This window comes from Pteropus medius, unplaced genomic scaffold, assembly GCF_902729225.1.
Source record: "Pteropus medius unplaced genomic scaffold, Ma_sr-lr_union100, whole genome shotgun sequence".
NCBI lineage: Eukaryota > Metazoa > Chordata > Mammalia > Chiroptera > Pteropodidae > Pteropus > Pteropus medius.
Window position 1 is genome coordinate 3,124,785 of NW_024340849.1, and position 11,007 is coordinate 3,135,791.

An 11,007-nucleotide genomic window follows, 5' to 3' on the forward strand; every position below is an offset into this window, starting at 1 on the left:
CTGGTGGTGATGAGCCATAAGGGATTCTGGCGTGGCTGTGGCCAGCTGGTTCCCTCACCTTGGGTTATTTTCTGTGCCCCACGCTTTTTGTCTTTCAAACGTGGGAGACTGGGGCGGGAGGCGTAAGGCAGAGCCACCAAGCACTTGGTAGGTAGCTACTTTTGTGCAAGTTCCCACTGGCGTGCTAGCCGACTGACGAGCAGAGAAGTTATTCAGAAATAAGCAAGACGCATTGGAAAGGAATTGTTTTATTATTACAGAGTATACATTTTTATAACCATTGACATGTATCACTTTTTGCCTTTTTTTTGTCATGGAAACGTCAAGTTAGGGTGGATGTCGGGGGTAGGGAAGGGCAGCTGTATCACATGGCAAAATATCTTGCGAAGGAATACTTAAGTTTTAATAAACGTGTTTCTAGAACAAAATCATGCCTCTTGTCATGGAGTCGAGCGCTCATAAACATACACCTCTGAGTTTTGGTTCATCCACTGACATATGCCAGTAGGCTCTGATCCACACCTGCTGTCATGACTGTTTAATCCCGGATAGCTCAGAAGTGAACTCAAAATGACTTTGAAGACCTTCATTCTGCTTTTTGATGCTTTCAGGCTCAGGATTTCCATGTCCAGTTCCTCAGTTTTCTTTTTAGGGTGGGAGAGCTGTCAGTCAACTGCTCAGGATGCGCTCTGCAGCATCGTCACAGAAGGTGTGTCTGGGAAAAGCAGTAAAACCAGAGGCATTAAAGCAAGAGCTCAGTGCTTTAGTTCTGTCACCGAAGCCATTGCTTATGGAGAGCATGTGACATTGCCACGGCAGAGACGCAAAACAGGCCGCTGCGCGAAAAAGTTTTCTTGAGCATATTCAAGGTTTAACATTATGCCAGGTGAGACATTTTTTCTTTTGGTTAGTTTACCATTTTATTTATATCTAGACAAAGTTTAGTTGTGAAATTGGATTAGTTTGCTAAACTATATACTTCATTTATACTAGAGAATATAATGGTAATTTTATCATTAATCTCGTATTACTCTGTTAGTGGAAATTTAGATGACTATAAGGTACTGTAATTACCACTTACATGGTGATTGCGTTTATACATAATATTCCTATCATTTGTATTAACATTTCTGAGCACTTACTGGGTCCCAGACACCGTCTCTAGTAATTTCCATGAGTCATGTTAATAGGTAGGTAGGTAGCCACGAGTGACGGGAGAGAAGGCCCAGCTCTGTAACCATAGAAATGACAACACCGACAGCCCAACCCAAAGGCCACCCCATGGACCTCCCAAAATAAAACTCACTTTTCAAGTAGCAGTACCCCTGCATGAGGGGTCCCCAACCCCCGGCCACGGACTGCGTGGCTCCACGTTTCCTTTCGTTGTAAGAACTGCTGTGGGTTTACACGCGTGTCACTGACCTGTGAGGTCACGTCCTGTGCCCGGAGCTCCCATGTCATCACGGACGAAGCGTGTGCAGGAATCACTTGGGCGGTATAACGGGGCAGCCACAAACCGGGTCCGTGCACACTGCAATCCCAGAGAAGGTGTTCCCACCGTCAGGTCCTACCAGGCCCGCAGGCGGGGACGGCGTCCGCCTGTCTGACGGAGCCGGGCGATGGCAGGACTTCCTGCTGCCTCTGCTGCCGTCGACCGCCCGTCCACCTCACTGCTCCCCGTTCCTTCACACTGCTCCGGGCCGGCAGTTAGATAAAGCGTTCAAGACTGAAGAACGAAGAGCTGTAACCTGGAGTTGCTAAGCCAATTTATATTTCAAAATTAATTATAATACTTATTAGGGGTCCTGTGTAAATACTTCCGTTTTTAGGGTTGTGATCTTTAGCGATAAAGCTTGCTATTTTAGTACGTTTCAAAACTTTGCTCCTAAATCAGCTTTGAAATGAAGCGGATGTGTTCTATCCTACTGACGATTGAAAGGACTGATTTGTAAATGGTTTTTAAGACTTGGGCTAATTACCTCCGTTTGTTTTCAAGAACCATAAACAGTTGTGCTTTGACACTTTTATCGCTGATTCTGTAATTTGCTGCTTTGTCAATTTTTCTTCATTTGTTGGGTAACAATGTGGTATAAAGGAGAAAGGCATGGTTCATGTCATATCCTTAACCGATTTCGTGCAGCCAGAATCTCAAGGAAAGATTTGATACTACTGCCTTCCATTAGGAGAGGTTAAAGATTGCACAAAGCCGAAGCTGTCATTTAGGAGAGTCTGCCAGAAGCTTGAGCCACCTTGTTCCTGGGACCAAGTCCCCTGCTGGAGCAGATGCAGCAAATGGTGCTCCTGCTGCCCCCTCCCCTTTCTGCATGCATCTCCTGGGGACAGGCATCTAGCTGCCTTCCCTCGGTGTCTAGGCAACATCTAGCAGGAGTTTTGGAAGCCGGTTCTCTTAGGGAGGGTAGACTTTGGATGCGGTCTGCGGACTTGGATGCTGTCAGGGGAATAGACTTCCACACCCTGAGTTCCGACATGGAGTTGTATTCTAAGGCCACTGGAACAAGGTACCAGAGTTAGTTGCTTCTGACAGACATTTTTATGTCACAGTTCCAGCGCCAGGAGTCCAAAGTCAGGGTGTGCACAAGGCCACGCTCTGAGGTTCTGGACAGGCTCCTCCCTTGCCTCCTCTTCTGGTGGTGCCTGTCGGTCCCTGGAGTCCCTTGGTGTCCAGCCGCATCACTCTGTTCTCTGCCTCTGTTGTCACATCATGTTTTTCTCCCTGGGTCTGTCTCTTCTGAGGACACCAGTCATATTGGATTAAGGGTCCACTCCAGTCTGACCTCATCTTAAGTAATGGCGTATTCAGCGATGTATCTCCAAATATGGCCACATTCTGAGGTGCTGAAGGTCGAGACTGCATATCCGTTTGGGGAGCATAACTCTAGCACGTTCTTCCCTAAAATCGACCTGCCGGACAGAGGGCCGGGGGTCATGTGGGCTCTTCTTAACTCCCCTTTTAACTCACAACTGCGCTGCTTTTCAGTAAAAAAGGCATTTATCTCCCCATCCTGTATTTTAACATGGCGCGTTGCCCCAGGGCGTGAGAACTTCTGTCAAAGTCTGGCTGGACTCTTGGGTCTGTAAGGCTTTCTTTTGTTGAGACACTTCCTCAGGTCCCCAGGCTCGGTGCTCACCTATTCTGACGTGTGTCTCTTGTGACAGCAAAGCATGGCCTAGGAGCAGGGCAGTTAGGCCTGTTTGGGGATGGTTTCTGTTCAGTTATAATACATTCTCAGCAGCGGGGTGATGACAAATTAAATTCAGTGAGGTCTCTTCTACCATACTTTTGCTGTCTTGAAAGGATGCCACCCTCCGGTGGGACTCTCCCGGAAGACTTCTGTCAGACGGATAATAGTGTGTGGCTTCTTTTCCGTCTTTTTCTTGCGATATCAGGGGTCCAAAGAAAATCAACATAAAGTTTTTTTTTATCTTACTGGTTTATACCTATTTCTACTGTAGGGAAGTGTGATAGGGTGACAGTTTCAGTCACAACAGTATTTTTCATTAGGGTAAAATTCTGGGGAAAAGAAATGGAAATATGAGGTCAAGGAGAAAGAGGGACAATGTGAGGCTTCTGTCAGTGATGGCGAGTGGCTAAGGCTTGTTTACAAAAGGGCGATTATGATGGCAGATTGCTCTGATATTTAAGTTCTGAGCATATTTAAAAGTGCCGTTCCAGCTTTCCTTTAAAATGTCAATATTTAAAATATGCCAACATTATGCCCATTGAAATATTTAAACTCATGATGAAAAATTGTAAAAGACAACTGAAAGTTTTTTTCCCCCAAATTCTTGTAGGGGATAATGAAGACCATGGTTGTGACACGTGTCCACCTCTCCATCCTCCACACGCCTTCATCTTCACATCCATGGTTTGGCCACACACGTGAATTCAGACACGATTTTTAAAATATTGACGGCATATGTTGGGCAAAGTTCATGCTGCATGCTTCATTTTAACGTCAGGCTGCTTGATTTTTTAAATGTTTTTCAAAATATTAAGTATTGGATTCTGTCAGGAAAAGTCTTCAGCACAGTTTCGAATTGAAACTGGATAGTGAGTTGTATTTAATATTTTCCATGGCTTGCGAGTCTCTGATTTGTTTTAAAACCCCCCTCTGCCCCTGAACTAAAGACTGTTTAGTTAGAAACACTAAATATTTTTTAAAAATACTCATTTTTTCTTTTCTGACTGCTTTGTGTTTAAGCAATTTCTGATTAATATAATTAATATATTCTCCTAGTTTTCCTTTAGAAACTTTGATGTTTTGCCTTTAACATTTAAGTCAGTGCTTTATCTTGAGTTAAACACTGTTTTTAAATAAGGGGAAGGTAGGCATCTTTGATACCATAAAGCACAGGTGAAAAGGAAAACCGCCTAGTCTTTCACACTAAGTACTGAGTCACGGACCGACCGGCCGGGGTGGGGGTGGGGCGGGGAGGAAGGAAGGCATAGTCCCGAGGCCTCAGCTGGAAGCCGGCTCTGCCACCGGCTGGCTGGTTGCATGACTGTGAGTGAGGGCACTGTCCTTTCTGAATCTTCCTGTTCACGATCAGTGCCACCTCGCCCTAGACAGCAGGGGCCCTGACCCACGGTAGAGGGTCCTTTTCTGACCCCCTGGCTGTGCCTGTCCTGTGGGGCAAGGGGTCTGGGGGCAGAGGAGACATGCCCACCTGGAGCCTGGGTCCCCCCTTCCAGGCGCCCTGCCTGCGAGCAGCCTGCACCATGCACCAGCCCATGGTTTTCAGGGGCGTAGACCACTGAGGCGAGCAGGCTGAGCCCGCGGGCCGTGTCCGTGTGGAGCTGGCACCACGCAGGGCAGACAGGGCTGGGTTGGCTCTGCCAGCATCGCCAGTTCTGCCACAGGACTTCGAGGGATCCAGAAGTCCGAAATTCAAACCTAGCCTTTTAGGTCATTTGTCGAGATAGGAGGTTGACACGTTTTATTCAGCAGACTCGTTAGCAGAGAGATATCCTTGAAACATGCAGACCTGCAGTGTGTGCTCCTCCATGCGTAGGCGTCCCTGCCCCACAGAGGTGAGGGGACGCAGCCCTCAGGCACTGAAATGGAATGACCAGCAGGTGTGCCCTCCTCTGTCTGCCTGGCCCGCACGTGTAGTGCGTGTCCTCCAGCTGGCTCTCTTAGAGACGAGGCTGCTTTAAATCAGGATGAGCTTTTCTGGGTGACGTGTGAGCAAAAGAAATTGTAATTGCAGTATTTACAGCTAAGCAGCTAAGCCACGTCACGTCCAGGCACCAGAGTCTGTGAGGCTGGGCTGCCCCGTCTCCCAGCTCCCCTCTGCCTGTATGTGTGTTTGCTCCGTCACCTTATCCAGAGGCGCCACTGGGTTTGGCCCCATCAGGGTGGGGAGCTCTGCTGCTTGGGAGAGCAGTCAGGGGCCACTCCTGTGTCATTAGCATTGGCAGCAGCAGGCTTTCCTGTAGGCGAAGAGGGATGACGTGGTCCCCGCTCCCCCACGTTCCTGGGGGGAGTGGGCATGGAAGTGAAAACACGTGGCCTCAACAGGGCTGGACTTCTGTATGTGCCCTCTGGCTCAGAGGCCAGAATAGACCGTGGGCGGGGCGACAGGACAGGAAGGTGTTTTGTGCCAGAGGCCTGGATGTCAACCTCGGAAACGAGAAAAGCATACAAGATGTCCCGAGAAAAGGATACAAGATGTTCTGTGGTGATGGGGGTGTGGTGAGGGTTCTGTCAGGAGCCGAACTTTGCAACCAATCAACAAATGTTCTCAGAATTTGAGGGATTGCAAAATCGTTATGTAAATTCTAAAACAGGAATTACAGTCTTATTTGTTTTTGATGGTCCACGGTGAGCATTGCCATCAAAATAGAAAGCCAGTCGCAAGTCGTTGGCCGAACTTTGCATCTGTCAGGGAAAGTCCTAAAAAATGGAGAAAGGGGTATCTCTTCTTTTCCTGCTTCTCTCCACTCTCCTCTCAGGCTAGGAATCTCCCCGGTCACTCCTCCTTCCTGCGGAGGCTGATGACAAAAGATCCAGTAAGTCATGGAAGTCAGTATGAACAACAGCCCACGTGAGGTTTGGACGCGGAGGCGCTGACCTCAAGGGCGGCCGTTCTAAGGGCAGGTGGGCAGCCGGACTCTTGGTGTCTGGTGGTGGTGGAGTCTCCAGGGCCAGGCCGAAGTTGGCTCAAGGGGTCGACTAGAAACAGTCACGTCCCCAGGGACGGGGCTGTGGTGTACACCATTCCCTTTAAAGAAGAAAGAAGCGAAACGAGCTGCTCTGTCTGTAGCTTAGGTCCTCCAGAAATCCAACGCAAAACGTGCAACGGCAAAAATTTCACCTCCGGTCCGGATAATTTGAGAGGCTATTCATTAAAATGGCATGTTGTCATTTTTAGATGAGAAAACTTGATTTGTTTTAATATTCTTGGAGCCGTGAGGGTATTCTGGAAATAACTGTATCCTTGGAGCGTTTTTCAGTTCTGTGACATAGCCGGTGTTTGCTGACCGAGTAACTAAACTAATAAGTGACCGAAGGCTCTGATTTGGTCTCCCACCTCCCATCTCTCATTCTAATCTCTCATTAGCGACATCATCCTCAGGTCATTTTCACTAAGATCCTGCTTTGACCTCACTCGAGGCACGAAGTCCAAGGCAGTGCTGAGGGCATGCAGCGAGCGTCTCCTCGGCCTTCAGGATAGAGTTTTAAGAGCTGCAGCCAGGAGGCCGACGTGCGTTTCATACACTGGAGCCCAGGTCTGTGCGGACTCCGGTGGTTTCTCGGCCCGGCTGGAGGCAGAGAGAGATCCTGTCTGACAAAGCCCTGATCGTCGCTCCGGCCCTGTTGGCCGTGAAGCCCTGTGGGAGCCTGTCCAAGAGCCGGGGTGAGGGCGGGCAGAGGTTATCAGGAGCACACAGATGGAAGGGAAAGGCGGGCCCCGTGCCCGAAGGCCAGGGCGGTCTGTGCTCTTGGACCTGAGTTTGATGGATTTCCGCTGAGTTACTCTTTATCTCCACCTCACTGCAGTGTCTGGCGACTGCAGCGAACCTGCCCGGACCGGAGCCTGTAGACCCCTCCCCGCCGCTGAAGCTCGCTGGGCAGCGAGTCCTTACAATCCTGTCTTGTAACTTAAACGCAGATTGGGGTGGGGTTGGGGGGCGAGTGACACTTTTTTCTCCTGGGAAAATGGTGATCATTTCAGCTTTCAAGACTAAGCAAAACTAGAGTAAGCGTTTCCCCCTTCCACTTGGCGTGAGCTGGGTCGCTGGTGTACCACTGGACACTGAGTAACTCGCCCGATTCCTAGCAGATACGATTTAGAGCAGCGTTTTGGGTTGAAGTTTTCGTAGACCAGAGAAAATTGTGCTTTTAGGGAAGTCACAGAGTAGAGTTACTTTTCGGACTCATCACTGCTGAGTGTCACATCCTTTCTGGGCTGCTTCCCCATACATTTCGGGTTCAGTCTGGGCCCCACACCCTGTCGCCCCTCTCCCCACTGGTGCACTGGGCCCCGCGGGAGACAGGGCGGCTGGCGCACCGCGCCGTCCTGCAGATGCGTTACTCAAAGTCAGGTGGGACGGAAAATCATTTTCTTCAAACTTATTTTGTTCATTCAATGTTCATTTGTCAAGAGCCTTTCTTTGACTGTAAGTCCACCAACAGCATCAACAAGGCGTCATTTAAAATGTCTTTCTTTTGCTTCGAGGTGGAATGCGAACCTAGAGAAGCTTCCAGCATTCCTAGGGTTTTAGAACTTTCCACCTGGTCTCGTATCATTGTCTTGTCCACACTTAAGTGGTCCTTCTAACCACCCCTTCATCCAAGCTTTCGAAAGCATCCAGCCTGTCCTTCGCCATCGTTACGGGGACATCTCTCCTTTTAAACCATGTGTTTTTTTCAAGTTACATAATCTTCAATTAAATAGTGTAAATGCAATGACAGGTATAGGTAAAACAAACAGGCTGGGAACAAACGAGTGATAAACACCCACCCGTTTGTGCAGGGGGGTGCAGGCACTCAAGGAGGCAGACTCAGAAGTGTCGTGGGTGTCGATCCTTACGTATTTCAGAGGACATGAGAGAGACATTTAATCCGGCGACGGGATTAGGTAGAGATGGGTAGATAGGACACCCAGTATGATTTATACTGTCGAGTCTAGACTGCTGGCTTGTTCTCACCCGTCTCAAGCTCAGCTTACAAGTCTCCATTTACAGTTCATGTTGGGGTCGTGAGCATTTTCTCATCAACGAGTGTCATCCTGTGAGGGCAGTCGAGTCTCTCAATGAGAGGGACCCAGAGGAAAGCTCTTACTGGTAACTCCTGGCCCTGTGGAAGTGGGACCCAGGTCAGCCGTGGGAGTGGGTTAACTCTGGGGGACCCCCTTTAGGTGGGGAAGGTCGGCATGCACAGGGGGCTGGGAGACGGAGACCTTTCTTTGAGGAGAGTTGGCTGTCTCTGACATGGATGTTCTTTCATTCTAAATGTCATCATGGCCAACGACTGCCCTTCCACGAAGATGTTGCCTCAAGATCCACACAGGTGTGTGCAATTTTTCCTTTAACTTTAAGTGACTATTTGGGAATAGCCGGAGAGATTTTGGTGTGGTGACGTCAGTCAGACCGATGGCAGGGTTGCAGGCTGGAGGAAGGTTCTCGGTTAGAACATGCATGGTTTCAAGCGTTGCTTCTTCTTGCTCATGTCACCCAGTGAGCTGCAGAGTAAACGCGAAGCTGCAGCTGTCGGTGTTAACCCGTCACGTGTCATCAGATGGTTTCATCGGGCATTCGCTCATCCAGGGAAGAGATGTCATCAGAGTTTGCATATGTGCGGTTCCTACGCAAAACATGTTTGTTCCCCGTTTATCCTCTCTCCTGGAGCGCCTGCTTCCCCTCGCTGCCCCCTGCCTTGCCGGGGTGGGAGCGGCTCCAGGAGGAACTACCGGTTGTTTCCCGAGCCGAGCCGAAGGAGGCGCAGCTGGGGCTTGCCTCGGTCCCACAGAGGGTAGCGGAGGCCTCCAGCGCCGTGCTTTCCCAGCCGCCAGGCGACTGTGGCAGGACGATGTGGTGACACGCACCGCGACAGTTTCAGAGCCCAAGCCCTTCACATCTGTCAGGGCAGGGAGATCTCATGAGACTCCGGTTGTCAGTAGAACACGGTCACCTTTCTGCCACTCTCACTGAGCTTTGTTTTTAAACTCTGTCTCCCCAAAAAAGTTCACGTGCTCCTTACTGAGCTCAGACCCACATAGGACAGCCCGATGGTTGGTACACGCCAGCTCAGCAACCACTGTTCTCGCCGGGGCTGGAGTTCGGGTCGCTATTAAAATCCATACATCTTCCTTCTACGGGGCGCACGGGGAGGCGTTGTGTATTAAGATTTTAACAGTGGGAGTCGGCTTTCGGCATCCGGGGCATTTGTCTTGAGCATGGGGATTCGATTTCTCAGGATGTGGGACATGGTCATGTTTGCTATGCAGGTGAGAAAAACATTCTCACTGCAACTGCTTCCCCTTAGAGGCTACAGCCTGAATGACCAACGCCTCGCCTCGCCCTGCCTAAGGCCCCTTTAATGATGTGTGGGCAGGAGAAAAGAAAGATGATGCTTCGAATGCCAAGTATGCCTGCTTTTAAGGATTGGTCTTAAGAATAGCCAAACCCTTAGATTATAAACAAGATTCATATTGTAATTTTCCGTATAATGCCATCAAAATAGTATTATAATTTCCTATGATGTAAATTATTTCCCACTTGGAAATAATATTCTAAATAAACAACTCTTAATAAAATCTTAGTAAACTGAAAACAAGATATCGAAGGGTATATTAACCCACTTCAGAAAATTTCTGCATTAAAAACAAGAGTGTTCATATTAGCACTTTATATAGTGCTAATGTATAATAGTACACTTCATTAAACGATAATCCATCTAGAAAGATTCTTCCAACAGATATTTTAGGAATTATACTTGTCAGCTCTTAGTTTATTAGAATTCTACATTAAGGACTGTTGATCCAATTTCTTAGTGATTAACAGATATGACCTATTTGATGGATGATATCAGCAAAGTGTGTCGCATGACACACCATCTTTAAAGCTAGAGACACTGTCAGTCTCTACAAAGTGTGATAATTGGTCATTATTTTTCACTCATTTATGCTTTCATTTATGGAGCAAACATTTTTCAGGCGCTGCCGTATGTTGGGACCGTTGGTTACTAGAGATACAGAGCTGCAAGCACCTGGTGCAGGTGGGGGTCGTGCAGGGCGGAAGGCGATGGGTTGGGGTGTGTGCTGGGACATGGCATGCCCATGTCCCAGGAGAACCCACAATGAGAGGCAGACAAAAGATAAATGGACCTGATGTGTAGAACCTCAACATAACATACTTGTTTCCCCAAATGAGAGCTAAAGTTAGTTATCCAATGTCTGGCCTTCTCTCAAACACATTTTCATCTGAAGTCCAGTATGTTGCAATTTTAATCGCTATTTCAAGATGTCTTGTGACACAGGCTGGACCGGTGCAGGGGTCAGCGGGACGGACTGCCCTCCAGGGACAACGTGGAAGGAACTTGCTATTGCCTCACTGTCACCTCCTGGGCTACCCGTGGGAGGGAGCACGTCTGCTGTTCTTGGCAGGCACCGCTGGTTGAAACGGAGCCCTGGATTAGACACTGGGAGAAGCAGGGTTTTAATTTGGGTTTTGCCTTAAACCGACTGTATGACCTTGGGTAACAAGTCATGTGACATCTTTGGGTCGAAATTTCTTCAATTGTAAAATAATGGACCGGTGATGAGCAACATTTTGTTGTGCAAAAGCCAGTTTAAGAAAAACATGGTTGACAGGTGTCCTCTGTGAAAGGAAAGGAGTGATAAATTTATAATCAGGAGTGGCAATACTGCATCTGCCTTGCGATGTAATATTTGCGATTTCATTTTCTTGAAATTAGATGGCGCGCTGCATGGAGGCAGCTCTTTGGACCCGTTCCCCTTACGACCTCTTGAGCTTTCTAA

At 48.5% G+C, this 11,007-nt stretch overlaps 1 long non-coding RNA gene across 1 annotated transcript; it reads right to left on the reverse strand.

The window, feature by feature from the left end:
- Positions 1-232: 232 nt before the first annotated feature.
- On the reverse strand, positions 233-5,243 carry LOC120584104 (uncharacterized). The gene is made up of 3 exons (XR_005647962.1): positions 1,980-5,243; positions 1,423-1,531; positions 233-715 (listed from the first exon to the last, which is right to left on the reverse strand). It is a non-coding gene; the product is annotated as an uncharacterized LOC120584104 (long non-coding RNA).
- Positions 5,244-11,007: the final 5,764 nt, after the last annotated feature.